At 47.3% G+C, this 12055-nt stretch overlaps 1 protein-coding gene across 5 annotated transcripts in view; it reads right to left on the bottom strand.

Annotated features, from left to right (window-relative positions):
- FAR1 (fatty acyl-CoA reductase 1) overlaps positions 1-12055 on the bottom strand; it is a 528293-nt gene that overhangs the window by 361144 nt on the left and 155094 nt on the right. The gene's annotated exons all lie outside the window — the stretch shown is intronic.

The raw sequence follows: 12055 nt of genomic DNA, 5'->3' as shown, positions 1-12055 counted from the left end.
ATTCGTAGTTTTACATTCCATTCTAGCAAATCCATGACAGATTATAAAAATTCCATCTCATAAATTGATTTCTTGCCCAATTTCTATCCCAATGCTGCTTCAGTATCATCACAACAGACCAAAATAATGAGGCTGAAAACCTGGTAGAGGAGGGAATCACCACTGAGAAACATGCAATGGAGTATGAGGAGATGGCAATCATAAAGACGGCTTAAAAGCTCCTTAACGTAGTCATTCATGATAATGTATTTTACTAAATATTAAGGAAAGCAGCAAGACATTTTCCCTTAAGGAGCCTGTGAACGGGGTAGTGCAGACCTCTGCAGACATGAGGCCCTACTGGAGTGAAGCAACAGATAAGAGGTGTAAGATGTGGCAAGAGACCGTGGGCCCACTACCCTAAGAGTACAGCTCAGGCATGGTGTTAAGGATACCCAGATAATGAACTGGCCTTGTCCAGAGGGCTCATCCATGAAGCAATCCCACTAGTATCATTGAAGTGAGAAGATGTGATAAAGATTAGATCCCCGAAAAGGAGTAAAGTGAAGGGGTGTGAACCACTTTAATGTTTGTCTCACTATTTCTTCTTAAGAAATCTTTCACACAATCTGGGAAGTAAATGAAAGCGGTAGAAGAGATGTCCTATCAAACTGCAAGAATGCTTACTTAAAATCAACAAGCATTGGTCTCGCCTTTAATTAAGTTAAAGCCATTTGCTTTGCTAATGGTATTGTACAGCAAAGCAAATGGCTTTAAGTTAATAAAAGGCGAGACCTATTGCATTTTTAATGCTGGTTTTTTCTTGCTTGCACCAAGGCACTGTTTGTAGTTTGGCTCGGGGACACCTCTCTCTAGTATCAGAGACCCCATATTTGGAAAATACATGTTTTTGCTGTTTCCTATATTTTCTTCAGGATGCGAGTGAGTTTCGCCTCCTTGCTGTTTCTAGGAAACCTTTCATTTCCTACGTACAACATGCGAGTTTTCCAAATGAAGGCATGGCAGTGTAGAATATAGGGCCTGGGTCCCCACTTCTCCCTGACCAGGCTGTTGGCAGATTCGGATCTATCAGGGACTGTGGTCTGAACTATGTAGGAGGGCCAGTCTTTAATTTCGGCCTTTGGTCACTCGTCCTGAACTTGGCTAGCATATGTCCAAGAACTGTATTTAAATGGGACATCTAATGAGTGATGTCACAATAGCTTTAACAAGCCAAAAGTGGCAATAGGATCCGGTTTAAAAGGGACAACTTAAGGTTTATGTAAACGCCGATAGGCGCAAAAGTGGAAGAAGGTAACATTATCCGGAAGCTTAAATCGCTCAAAAATACAGTCAGCGATTTTATTCCTCATGGCAGGTTGGTGGTTACCTTTTTTCCTCCTGAGGGCCTGCATAAATTACATCTCAACAGGTCAAAGGTCACTCAGCCTGTAGGACACGGGGGAAGCTGCAGATGATTTGGGAGCTAGCTAGATAAACACAGAAAGAGGAAGCGACAGGTGCTGGGAGGGGGCACGCACGACAATGATTTAAAACCCTTCACCACTCTGCAACGGGGCAATTATGCCTCTCTCGCTAATTTCATCTTCAAAGCAGGCTTCTAGCATTCAGCCATCTCCGAGTGATTTCCGTCCCATGTGTCCTTTCAGGGAAGGACCTCCATCTATGCTTCCCAGAGGCAGGCTGCTTCGCACAGTGTAGGAAGGGGGAGATTTCCTGCCATTTTCCTGCATAAAATAGGGTTTAATTACAACCTTAGGAAACATGAAAGAACTGCTGAACGGGCTGCTGGAGCCCCAGACTCAGCTCTCAGCAGACACGACCTCGCGGGAAATCAAAGCAGGGCTGTCGCGTCCCCCTCCCACCAACTCCTCCAGACACGCACAAAGCGTAAGTGCTGATAGGCAATAAGGAGCATTGTCTGAGTAAAGCTCCTTTGATCTCGCTGGAGCCTTCTAGAGTTGGGGCATTGTATAGAAAGGGTGTTGATATAGCGCTTCCATTCCTCGTGCTAGTCCCGAAGCACTTAAGCTTGTATACCTCTTTACTACAAACATCCGAGAACCCGCCACTAAAACCTAAAGTCAAATTCGCCATGGCACTTCACATACAGGAATGAGTTCATGCAGTGTTGATATTTAGAAGGTGATCCAAGAGTTTCCCCATGACAAACCGTGTTATCTGTGACCAAATCTGCAAAGTCTGAGTGTGTAATCAGTGCATTTCTGAAACAGGGTCTTTAGGCATAGCCAGACTTTAATATGAATCTCCCACTGAATCCAATACCCCGTTTTCCATTTCCCATCTAGGCTTCTTCTAATTTCGGGATCACAAAGTAGTGGTCCTGGCCCATCCCATTGCTAAAAGTCAGTATAAAGGGCCTGGCCAACTTAGTGCTTCATTAGCCTGGATATTCATGTGACGGCCCTCGTCTTTATTTCTGGAACACTGCAAAGTAATCTGTAATTAACAGCACCCGTGGGGTGCCTCTGCTGTGTGGTTCCCAAAACAGGCATGCACACTACTTTACCGACCTTTAGTGAGGCGGACTACTATATGCGCAGTCACCACTTTAACAGATTTTGAATTATAAAAAACAGGCATCAAGTAGCACTGGCAGTCAACAGTTAAAATCTGAGCAATCTCCTGCATTCTTACCAGAGGAGGTCCATATCATTCCACACAGAAGGCAGAAACTCTGCGAGCATTGTAGTCAGGTAGCGCCCGCGAACAGTCTCATGCCGGAGAAAGCTGCCGGCCTATGCCCCGGACTGCGGTCCCTCCTGCGGGATCGGAGTGGGCGACGCACCGGGCACCAGGCGGACTGATGCTCTGCCCGCCACCGGGGATGCGCATCAGCTTCTGGGGAGGCCGGCGGCAGTGCGAACTCCTCTCCTGGCCTCCGGGCGGCACTTGCCTACCCTGTGCCACAAAGTGCCTGCCGGGTGACCTGCAGCAGCGACAAGCCGGCACATTGGCCAGCAAGACGGGCGCTCCCTTTTTCCATGAGGTGCCGAGGACTCCCGGTACAGTGGTCTGGCTGCTCCCCACTAAGAGCCCTGCACAGAAAGTGCCCCAGGTCCCTGCGAGTACCACTGACTGGCACTGAGAGGATCAGAGCGGGGAGCGTGTCCTGCCTCCTCCACTGCTACTGCACACAGCTACCACAAAGAGCGCCCCACACACTAGTATCACTTGCACGAGTATCGCCTATCTGTGCGCAGTGAATAAAGAATCAGCATACACAGGAGCAGGGCGGGGGGGAGGGGGGGGGGGGGGGGGAAGAGCCGGTGGTTGCACAGATCCTGAAAAGTTTGCCAGTAGGCAGTCTCCAGGACAACAAGCTCTTGGCTTTGGCAAAGGCAGCAGTTTGTTTAGAATTGCATCGCGCTTTCACTTTAAGTGAAAGCGCGATGCAAAAATAAACACGCGGCTGCCTTTGCCAAAGCCGAATGATAACAAAAAAGTGCGAAGCGGCCAATTAGGATACATGGTCTCCCGTCGCCAGTAAAAGATGAAATCCCGGTGGGCAGGGCCAAAAGGAGACCGGGTGGTAAGGAGGAGGGACTAAAAACCCTCCTGGACAATCAGAACACCCGGCTTTGCATAATTGGTGACGCAAAATGACGCGCACCAATGCAAGACACGGGCGGAGCAGAAAGCGAGCTTCTGGAATCCTATTGATTCCAAGAAGCCCTCGCATGACTAAAGCAGCGCATGCGCTGCTTACGTCAGGCCGAGACCTAAAAAGGGGGCTGTGAAAATAGAATTTGATTCACGAACTAACTCGGACCGTGAAGACCCTAGAAATAACAATTGTATTTATAGTCTGCCTATCAATGAAACTGCCTTTACATGTAGTTGATGGGAATCTTGTTATGGCTTAGGTGTTATACTCTGGATTTAACTCTACGAACCACAGTGAGTAAGTTGCAGAAGAGGGAAGCAAAATAAATACAAAATAAATTACTCAATCCAGGCAGACTAACATGCTTAAATAACACAAATAGCACGGCTCAACTCAAATTAGGGTATCAAATCCACAAACAGCATATTATTCAGGTATCAAAGAACAATTCTCGCGCCAATGACTTAAATGCTATTAAATCATGCCTTGGGAGATTTCATCAACTAATTCAAAGCGCCAGAGTGAAACACATTGAGCCAAGTTGTGAACACACCACTGATTTCAACAGTAATAAACTGATTCAGCAATCCCATCTGGTGGGGGTAGGAGATTTTAGTGCAGCCCCAGATAGTGTGGCTGGCATGGCTAGGTCCTATTTACTTTAGTAAGAAGTGATGGTCAGCTTTTGAAAACTATAAAATGTAAGGACAAAGAAATTAGATGGGTCACTTGTCCAGTGGCGGCTAGCATCTATGGGGAGTGGTGTGCGAGCCAATGGGAGGTGGATGAAAAGAAAAAAAACGCAACACATCTGACTCCAACCCCTTCCTTGCTGCACATCTTCCTCCCGCAGCGCAAGCGCTTGAAAGGCGCCTTAACTAATCCTGGCACTGCTCTCATGCTGTGAGAGCAGTGCCCTGATTGGAGGAAGCAGTCTCACCACTCCCAAGGACACTGAAGCCCTGCACTTACTCCAACCCAGCTGTATTAAGACAGCTGGGTTTGAGGTTTCAAAGTGCGCATGTCTGGCTGTAGCAAAACGGCAGATCAGAAAGACATGCGCACACTGAAAACTGTCGAGGCAGCCTACCCAGACTTTTCCCTGCTGCATTCACTCAGAGGCCCCGCCCCATTCTGATGCGAGTGTCAGGAGGGGGTTATATTGAAAAACAAAATGGTAATAAAACAACTTTATTACCATTTTATGTTTTTTACTTCTGGGACATGGTGGGACATTTTAACCAGTGGGGCGATGCTCCTCGCTCAAACGGGGGAGCCACCCCTGCATTTGTAGCATGAATGAAAGGTCCAGAGACTGGAGAGACAGGAGGCAATATATGTGGCTGCAATGCTGGGAGCTATGGCACAAAATTCCGACCACCACCTGAACCATTCCAGATTCTCCGCCACTGCCACCTCCAGGCTTGGCGACCCTGAAGAATTTCAACTGCCTGAGATCACGCCGCAGACGGCAACTTACATTTTATGACTTTCTGTGGTCTAATGTGCCCTATAGAAAACAGCACACACAAGTACCTGCCAGCCTAGCAGAATGTTGTGTAGTAGTATGCATATCATTTGCCTATACGCCTTCCTCTAAACAAGAAATAGCGTCGCCCAGCTCACAGCCACAAGCAGTCCTTTCCGAACACCACAATATAGGTCAACTGCGGCGCGCATTTGTCCCACATGCGAAGGATTAGCTGGGGTGACGTACAACTTGAACAAGACACAGAGGGTTGTAACAACCGTAGTTCGTCGCATACCACACGTCAGACTGACACAGTTCTTGCCATAACTTTGGCATCTAAGTTTGGACGAATATCCAATTGGATCTTGCCCTTGATAGTTATGCGTGGTTTAGTTCACACTCTTACCTTGTTGCTAACACCGCTGAGTTGGAGTACACCAACACACACCATAAGCCGCAACGCCTTGCCCTCCCCAAGCTACCCTGACCAGCGTAAAGAAGTAGCATGACACAGGTCAACATAGTTGCATGGAATGAGCGCGGTATACAAACGCCGGCACGTAGATACTCAATCTATTCCACCTTGCAACGCAGGGCTGCCGGTATAGCATTGCTCCAAGAGAGACACATCCCACACAGAACTAGAATGACTACGCAGCAGATGGAGGCCAAGTGTATGGTACACGCTATCCGGCCCATGCGAGAGGTGTCCTCATCTGGGTGAGAGCTGGTATCCCGTTCATAAGCGAGGATGTACTAATTGACCCCGAAGGAAGGTACATGTTAGTTAGTGGGCGACTTAACGGCCAACAGATACCTATCGGTTCCATCTACGCCCCAGACGTCAGTCAGCCATCCTTCTTAGACAACCTAACCAAGATATCAACTAAATGGGTTGGGATCCCTTGGCTCCTTGGAGGGGACTTCAATTCTGTGCTTAACATATACAGGTCCTTCCCGCCCCTGACCAGAACTACAGTGGCATCCAACGCACAGGCCCTCGCAGACTGGCTAACACACTGGACACTTAGACTTATGGCGCACCATTAACTCTGACACCCAGGTCTACTCATACCACTCAGCGGTGCATTGATTGCAAGTACGCCTAGACCGAATAGTAGGATCCCCTGCCCTGCTTCTCCTTGTCAACCGGACAGAGTACTTAGGCAGGACACATTCTGACCACAATCCCCAAATACTACAACTTGTCTGGGAACCCGAAAGCCCCACATGGAGACTCCAAACGGCAGCATTAGAGGATCCAGCTTTTCGCTCAACATTAGGAACAGCACTACTCTAATATTTGGAGGGTATGAAACCACAGCAGGGGGTACACTAGTAGGGTGGAAAGCCTTAAGAGTTACAAGGGGCCATTGTTGGGTGCAACCTGGAACATACGTAAGCAGCTAGACTCTAGCCTAAGCAAAATAGAAATGCAGCTACTGCAATATGAAACAGACGGGGAAGAAGGGGGAAGAGATGTGCATCACCTAGAGACGCTGCGCACAGAGCGCATTGAACTCCTAGAACACCTTCGGTTCCACAACTATTGCACGCGCGCACGCGGCCCGAGCTGCCGCTGATCGGGCGGGCCACCTTTTGGCCAGGCTAATTAATCAGGAACATGCTCATAAATTGTAAGGCGCATTGCGAACTAGCACAGGGCTCCTAGTACATCTGCAGCGCGACATTCATGCAGCTATGACAACACTACAGTCAACTGTATCAATCCCAAAGCTGCTGCGACTCATATCCCCTAGTAGCTTTCTTAGGTCAAATACACCTGCCTGAAGTAATGCCGGCGCATAATGAGATATTGAGCGAGCCGATCTCACTGGAGGCTATCCAGGAAGCAATATCGTCCCTGGCCACAGGGAAGACTCCCGGGCCCGATGGGCCCGGTGGAATACTATAAAGCGTATAGTGCATCACTAGTCCCTCTATGCAGCTGCTGTAGAAAACGGGGCAGCTGCTGTAGAAAATGGGGCAGCTCCCTCCTACACTGTGCGAGGCTCATTTGATATCACTGCCCAAGCCTGATAGGGACGCATCAGACATGAGCTCCTATAGACCCCTCGCCCTACTCAACACAGATTATAAACTGTTAGCAAAAGTCCTGGCAAACAGATTGGCGCAAGTGGTTCCCACCTTGGTCCACACAAACCAAAACGGATTTGTGCCATCCCGAAACACCTCTCAATCTACGTCACTTCTTTCGAGTTGCAGCCTATTCTACATGCCCATGGCCATGAGCAGGCTGCCTCATACTTGATCTCAAAAAAGCCTTTGATTCTCTTGAACGAGATTACATGTTCGCCACTCATGAAAAATACAACCTAGGTCCCACTTTCCTGAAACTGACCCGCCTACTTTACACAAATCCAGTGGTAAGGGTGAAAATGGAACCATACATATCAGACATAGTCCCAGTGCAAAGAAAGATGCAACAGGGCTGCCCACGGTCCCCCCCCCCCTCCTCTTAGTCCTTGCGATGGAGCGGAATCAATAAGGTCACGCCTACATGATGGCATCCCATTAGGAGATGGCACGCACACAGTGTCATTGTATGCCGATGACCTACTGGTCTATCTCAGGGACACAGCTGGTGCTGGAGCGACTGGCACCGATCCTCTGAGAATTTGCGACCATATCAAGACTGAAAGTAAATGTCTGCAAATCTAAACAATACGCCTTTGGCTAAGGGAATCACGACCCCGGGCTCGAGCTCAATGGTGCTAAACGGCAAGAGGGTGCGGTGGATCGAGGGCACATTCCGTAACTTAGGTATACCTGTATATCGCCAACCGCTGGATCTCTTTGATGGTAACCAAGGCAGTGCATTACTGGCCATCAGATCCCAGATGCAATTCTGGAGCACGCTCCCACTCGCTGTTACGGCCAAGGTTTTTGTACTACTTCGCCAACCTGCCTATCTATATACCCACCTCCTTTTCACCACTCTAGAGCAGGTTACCAGGGACTTCATATGGGGCCCCAGTCAAAACAGGGTGGCGGTAAAGAAGCTATATCTATCTGTGGACCAAGGAGGCCTAGCAGCACTCTGTTTCGAGCACTACTATCTGGCAGCCCAACTTCAGTGGATCGCCAGGTGGATGGCAGACTGTCAGCGAGACGACACGGCGACCGCGCGACCACCGTATACGTTACCCCAGCTCAAGCTTTTCAACCATGGTGCGCGAACACAGCCTCCGGAGCCCCTGATGCTGAATGTGGCATATAAATGCTATCTAAGAAGCCTCTCTATACAACCCGTAGGATAACGCCCTACGCCCCTGTGCTCCCTTTAAAATACATTCCTAGGGGCCAGGCGGTAGTTGCAGCTGCTGAGTTGCAACACTGGCATGAGACAGGAATTCAGACTTTAGGGGACCTATCACGATGGCTCGCTTGTTTTCCTATGCGACACCAATAGAAGCTGAAGGGCTCCCTGCAGTGCAATTCCTCCTGCATAGATCACTGATAGATACACTAGCGGTGAAATAGGGCAACCTCACCACCGAGCCGCAAATGCATCTCACTGTGCAATACTTGCTTGTCATAGTACAAGGTAGACGCCTTATGCGGTGGTTCGCAGCCTCACGGAAACAACATACAGCGATAAGCCTAGATCCCCTTTGGCACAAGTGGGAACACAACCTGGACCAGCAATTCTCAGGCAAAGAATGGGCGCAAGTGCTGGCCAGCCCAGTACAGATTCAAAGGAATGTGACATTCAGACAAATACAGTATTCTATTACGCAGAGAGCGTATTTCACACCTGCTAAAATCAACAGATATTTCCACCGTACCGACTCTGCCTGCCCCAGATGTGCAGTCCCAGATGCTGACCTCGTGCACATGCTCTGGAGTTGCACCAGCCTCAGCGCATATTGGAGGGCGGTGGCGGATGTACATCGCACCTGCACCAAGAGAGACGTACCCTTTGACTGGCCGACAAACCTGCTGCATAAATTCCGTAGAACACGAAACACTAAGGTAACCTCCAGGTTTTTAGACCTAGGCATAGTGGCGGCTAAAAGATGAATCACGAAAAAGTGGAAGGCACCCGACCCGCCACACATACATGCTTGGAGACACACCACCCTTGCATGAGCTAGGGCAGAGAATATAGCAATATCCGTAAACTGTGAAGCAATTCTGACAGCATTACAACAGAGCACAGACTTGGGTCCGCAAACGCCTGATCCATCAAAGTGATGCCGCGCACGCACCCTGTACCCCCAAGTCACCCAAAGACACTCGACCTGTCGTTACCAGCCACATGACGAAGCCCCGGGACATGCATTCATCAGGGAACAGCTGACAGTGCAGCAGGTGTAGGTGCAATAGGCGACGCACGCATAAACACTCAGACACATGAGATTCTCCAACTCTGCCCCAAGTTTTTTTTAAGCCCCGTTCCCCCACTTTGTCAAACGCGTTACTCATAGGGATCATCTGAACAGTACTGTTCCTCATATGTCGCTCATTACATGATATAACTGTATACCAAGCTCATCACCTCGGACAGGCATTATGAGCCTAGGCATGTGAAGCTTAAGTGCGCCTACACGTAGCTCTGCCTACTAAACTAGTATTTGTTATTAAGGGCCATATGTAGGTGGCATACACTTTACCGATTCTTAAATACCGAATTTTACCGATTCGGTATTTAAGAATCGGTAAAGTGTATGTAGGTAATAATTCGGTAAATGTTACCGAATCGGAGAAATTCGGTAATTACTGAATCAATGGGAAGGTATGCCTCATTACCGAATCGGTAAATACCGATTCGGTAATGGGGGGAGCACATTCAAGGGTGGCAGGGTGTCACATTGACACCCTGTTGCACCCCTGATTCGTCCATGTGTGCACATGTGGCGCACATACATGCCCTAGGGGCATGTATGTCTGCCACATTGCACACTTCACAGTGCACAAAAATGCATTTTCACACCTATTCGTCATTTACCACCAACTATTAGTTGGTGGTAAATAACGAATCCCCACACCCACCACACAGTCCCCCTACATCTCATTTCTGTATTCGGTATTTACCGAATCGGTAAAATTACCGATTCGGTAATTTTACCGATTCGGTAAATTACCGACTACAGAAATTATCCCCCTACATAGCAAAAGCCTAAATACTGGTCGGTAACGGTATATTTACCGAAAATCGGCCGTTACCGACCGGTATTGGGCTACTTACATGAGGCCCTATGTAATTACTGCTAATGAAAAGTCTGATACTACTGAATGCTAAAGTTTAATGTGCTACTAGTTGATGTTACAAATGGAAAAATCAAAATATATTTAATTTTTTTTTTAAATGAATGGAAGGTCCAGAAAGGGCTTGGAAACCTGTAGGCTAAAGAAGGATTTCAGACAAAACATAACACTGAGGTGCAAGAGGAATACACTTAAATATTTACGATGGAAGTTGAACATTTATCTGAACAGCACGAATGAACTGCAGTTTTTAGAACACGATGGCTGTGTTGAATACTAGATACTAGGCACAGGAGAGACAACCAGTGGACATGCACGTGTCACCAAACTGCTTTTGCTAGGGATCTGCACAAAAAAGAAATTTCCATCATCTGAACAGTCGTGCAATGGAAGGGAGGGTGGGTAGACGAGGAAGTTCTTCACTTAAATGCCCTGGGACCAACTACAACATAAATGTTTATACCGCCCGATTTACAGCTAGTCTTTATTTTATACACAATTTCACTATTACAGAGGTTAATACTACTTTACGGTGGTATTGGTTGTGAAACCCAATGTTGCCAACATGGTCTATAATGCTTGTTGTTGCTATTATTGGTATGTTGTGTGGTTAACTGCAATGGATTTATTAAGGACTATGCTGCTTGTTTGGGTCTTTTGCACATTTACTGCATAAAGATGCACAGGGAAGATATGCTTAGGGTGCCCCCGAGAACAGATAGACATTAACTGTCAACCTCAATCAGAATCCTACGTTAATGGGGTTTTGATAGTGATTTTCAGGTGTCAACATAAATATCAACCTGCTATGAACCTAGGGCAGAGGTCAACGCAGCATCTTACTATCAGTCTGGTGGCAATGAAGTACAAGCAATACACTTCCAGTATATAACCGAGCCCTATTTCATAATTTCCATAAATGTGCACATATATCAACAAAGGCCCTTACTAATTCTACATCCTCATTGAACGCATTCATTCATGCACGCAGTATGTGAAAATATAACAGTCAAACTTCTGCACTGCGTTTAGTTATACACAATCATGCACTTGATAGAATACTTTGCATCCGTTGTGTGTCTTCCGGCGACACCTATATTACTTGCATACGATGGGCGGCCTTAGCAAGTCTGCAGCCTTTTAAATTGCAATTTGATTTTTAAATGTGAATGTTAATTACATTTCTATTAAATATTTTGACTCCAACATCTTCCGCTTCGACAACGAAATTCTCTGCTTCCTACGCGGGAACTTCTGCTGCCTGATACTCAGACCCTGGGAATATCATATTTGATCAAATTACTCGCACAAAAATGTAATCTTTTGTGCAATAATTTTTAAGAGTAAACAGTTGTATTTACAGTTAAAAGTACTGAACCCATTAATGGGTTACAAAACAACCCTATTGGGTCAATAGCCTGTAAAAGCAGTGCGGCTGGTCAGTGTGCCGAGAAAGAAAACAGTGTGGGAAAGTAGGTAAAAATTCCTAGAATGAACAACGCCATGGTGGAGATGGTAGCTAGGGCATAAGTTAGTGTTGCCGAGGTATAATAGTGCAGTGGTTGGGTTTCCTTAGGACGCATAGTTGGTTAGCAGCCCTTTAGTGTAGATCAGAACCACAAAGCTTCTCAATGTTGCAGACACTCGGGTGTCTTTTGCACCGAGGCCCGTTTGATGCACGTGCATTACGGTGCTAAAACTGGTAGTCATCAGAAAAAACAGTA

Source organism: Triturus cristatus, chromosome 3_2 (genome assembly GCF_964204655.1).
Source record: "Triturus cristatus chromosome 3_2, aTriCri1.1, whole genome shotgun sequence".
In the NCBI taxonomy this organism is placed as follows: domain Eukaryota; kingdom Metazoa; phylum Chordata; class Amphibia; order Caudata; family Salamandridae; genus Triturus; species Triturus cristatus.
Note: the sequence above shows the minus strand (reverse complement) of the source record. Positions and strands in the feature narration are given on the sequence as shown.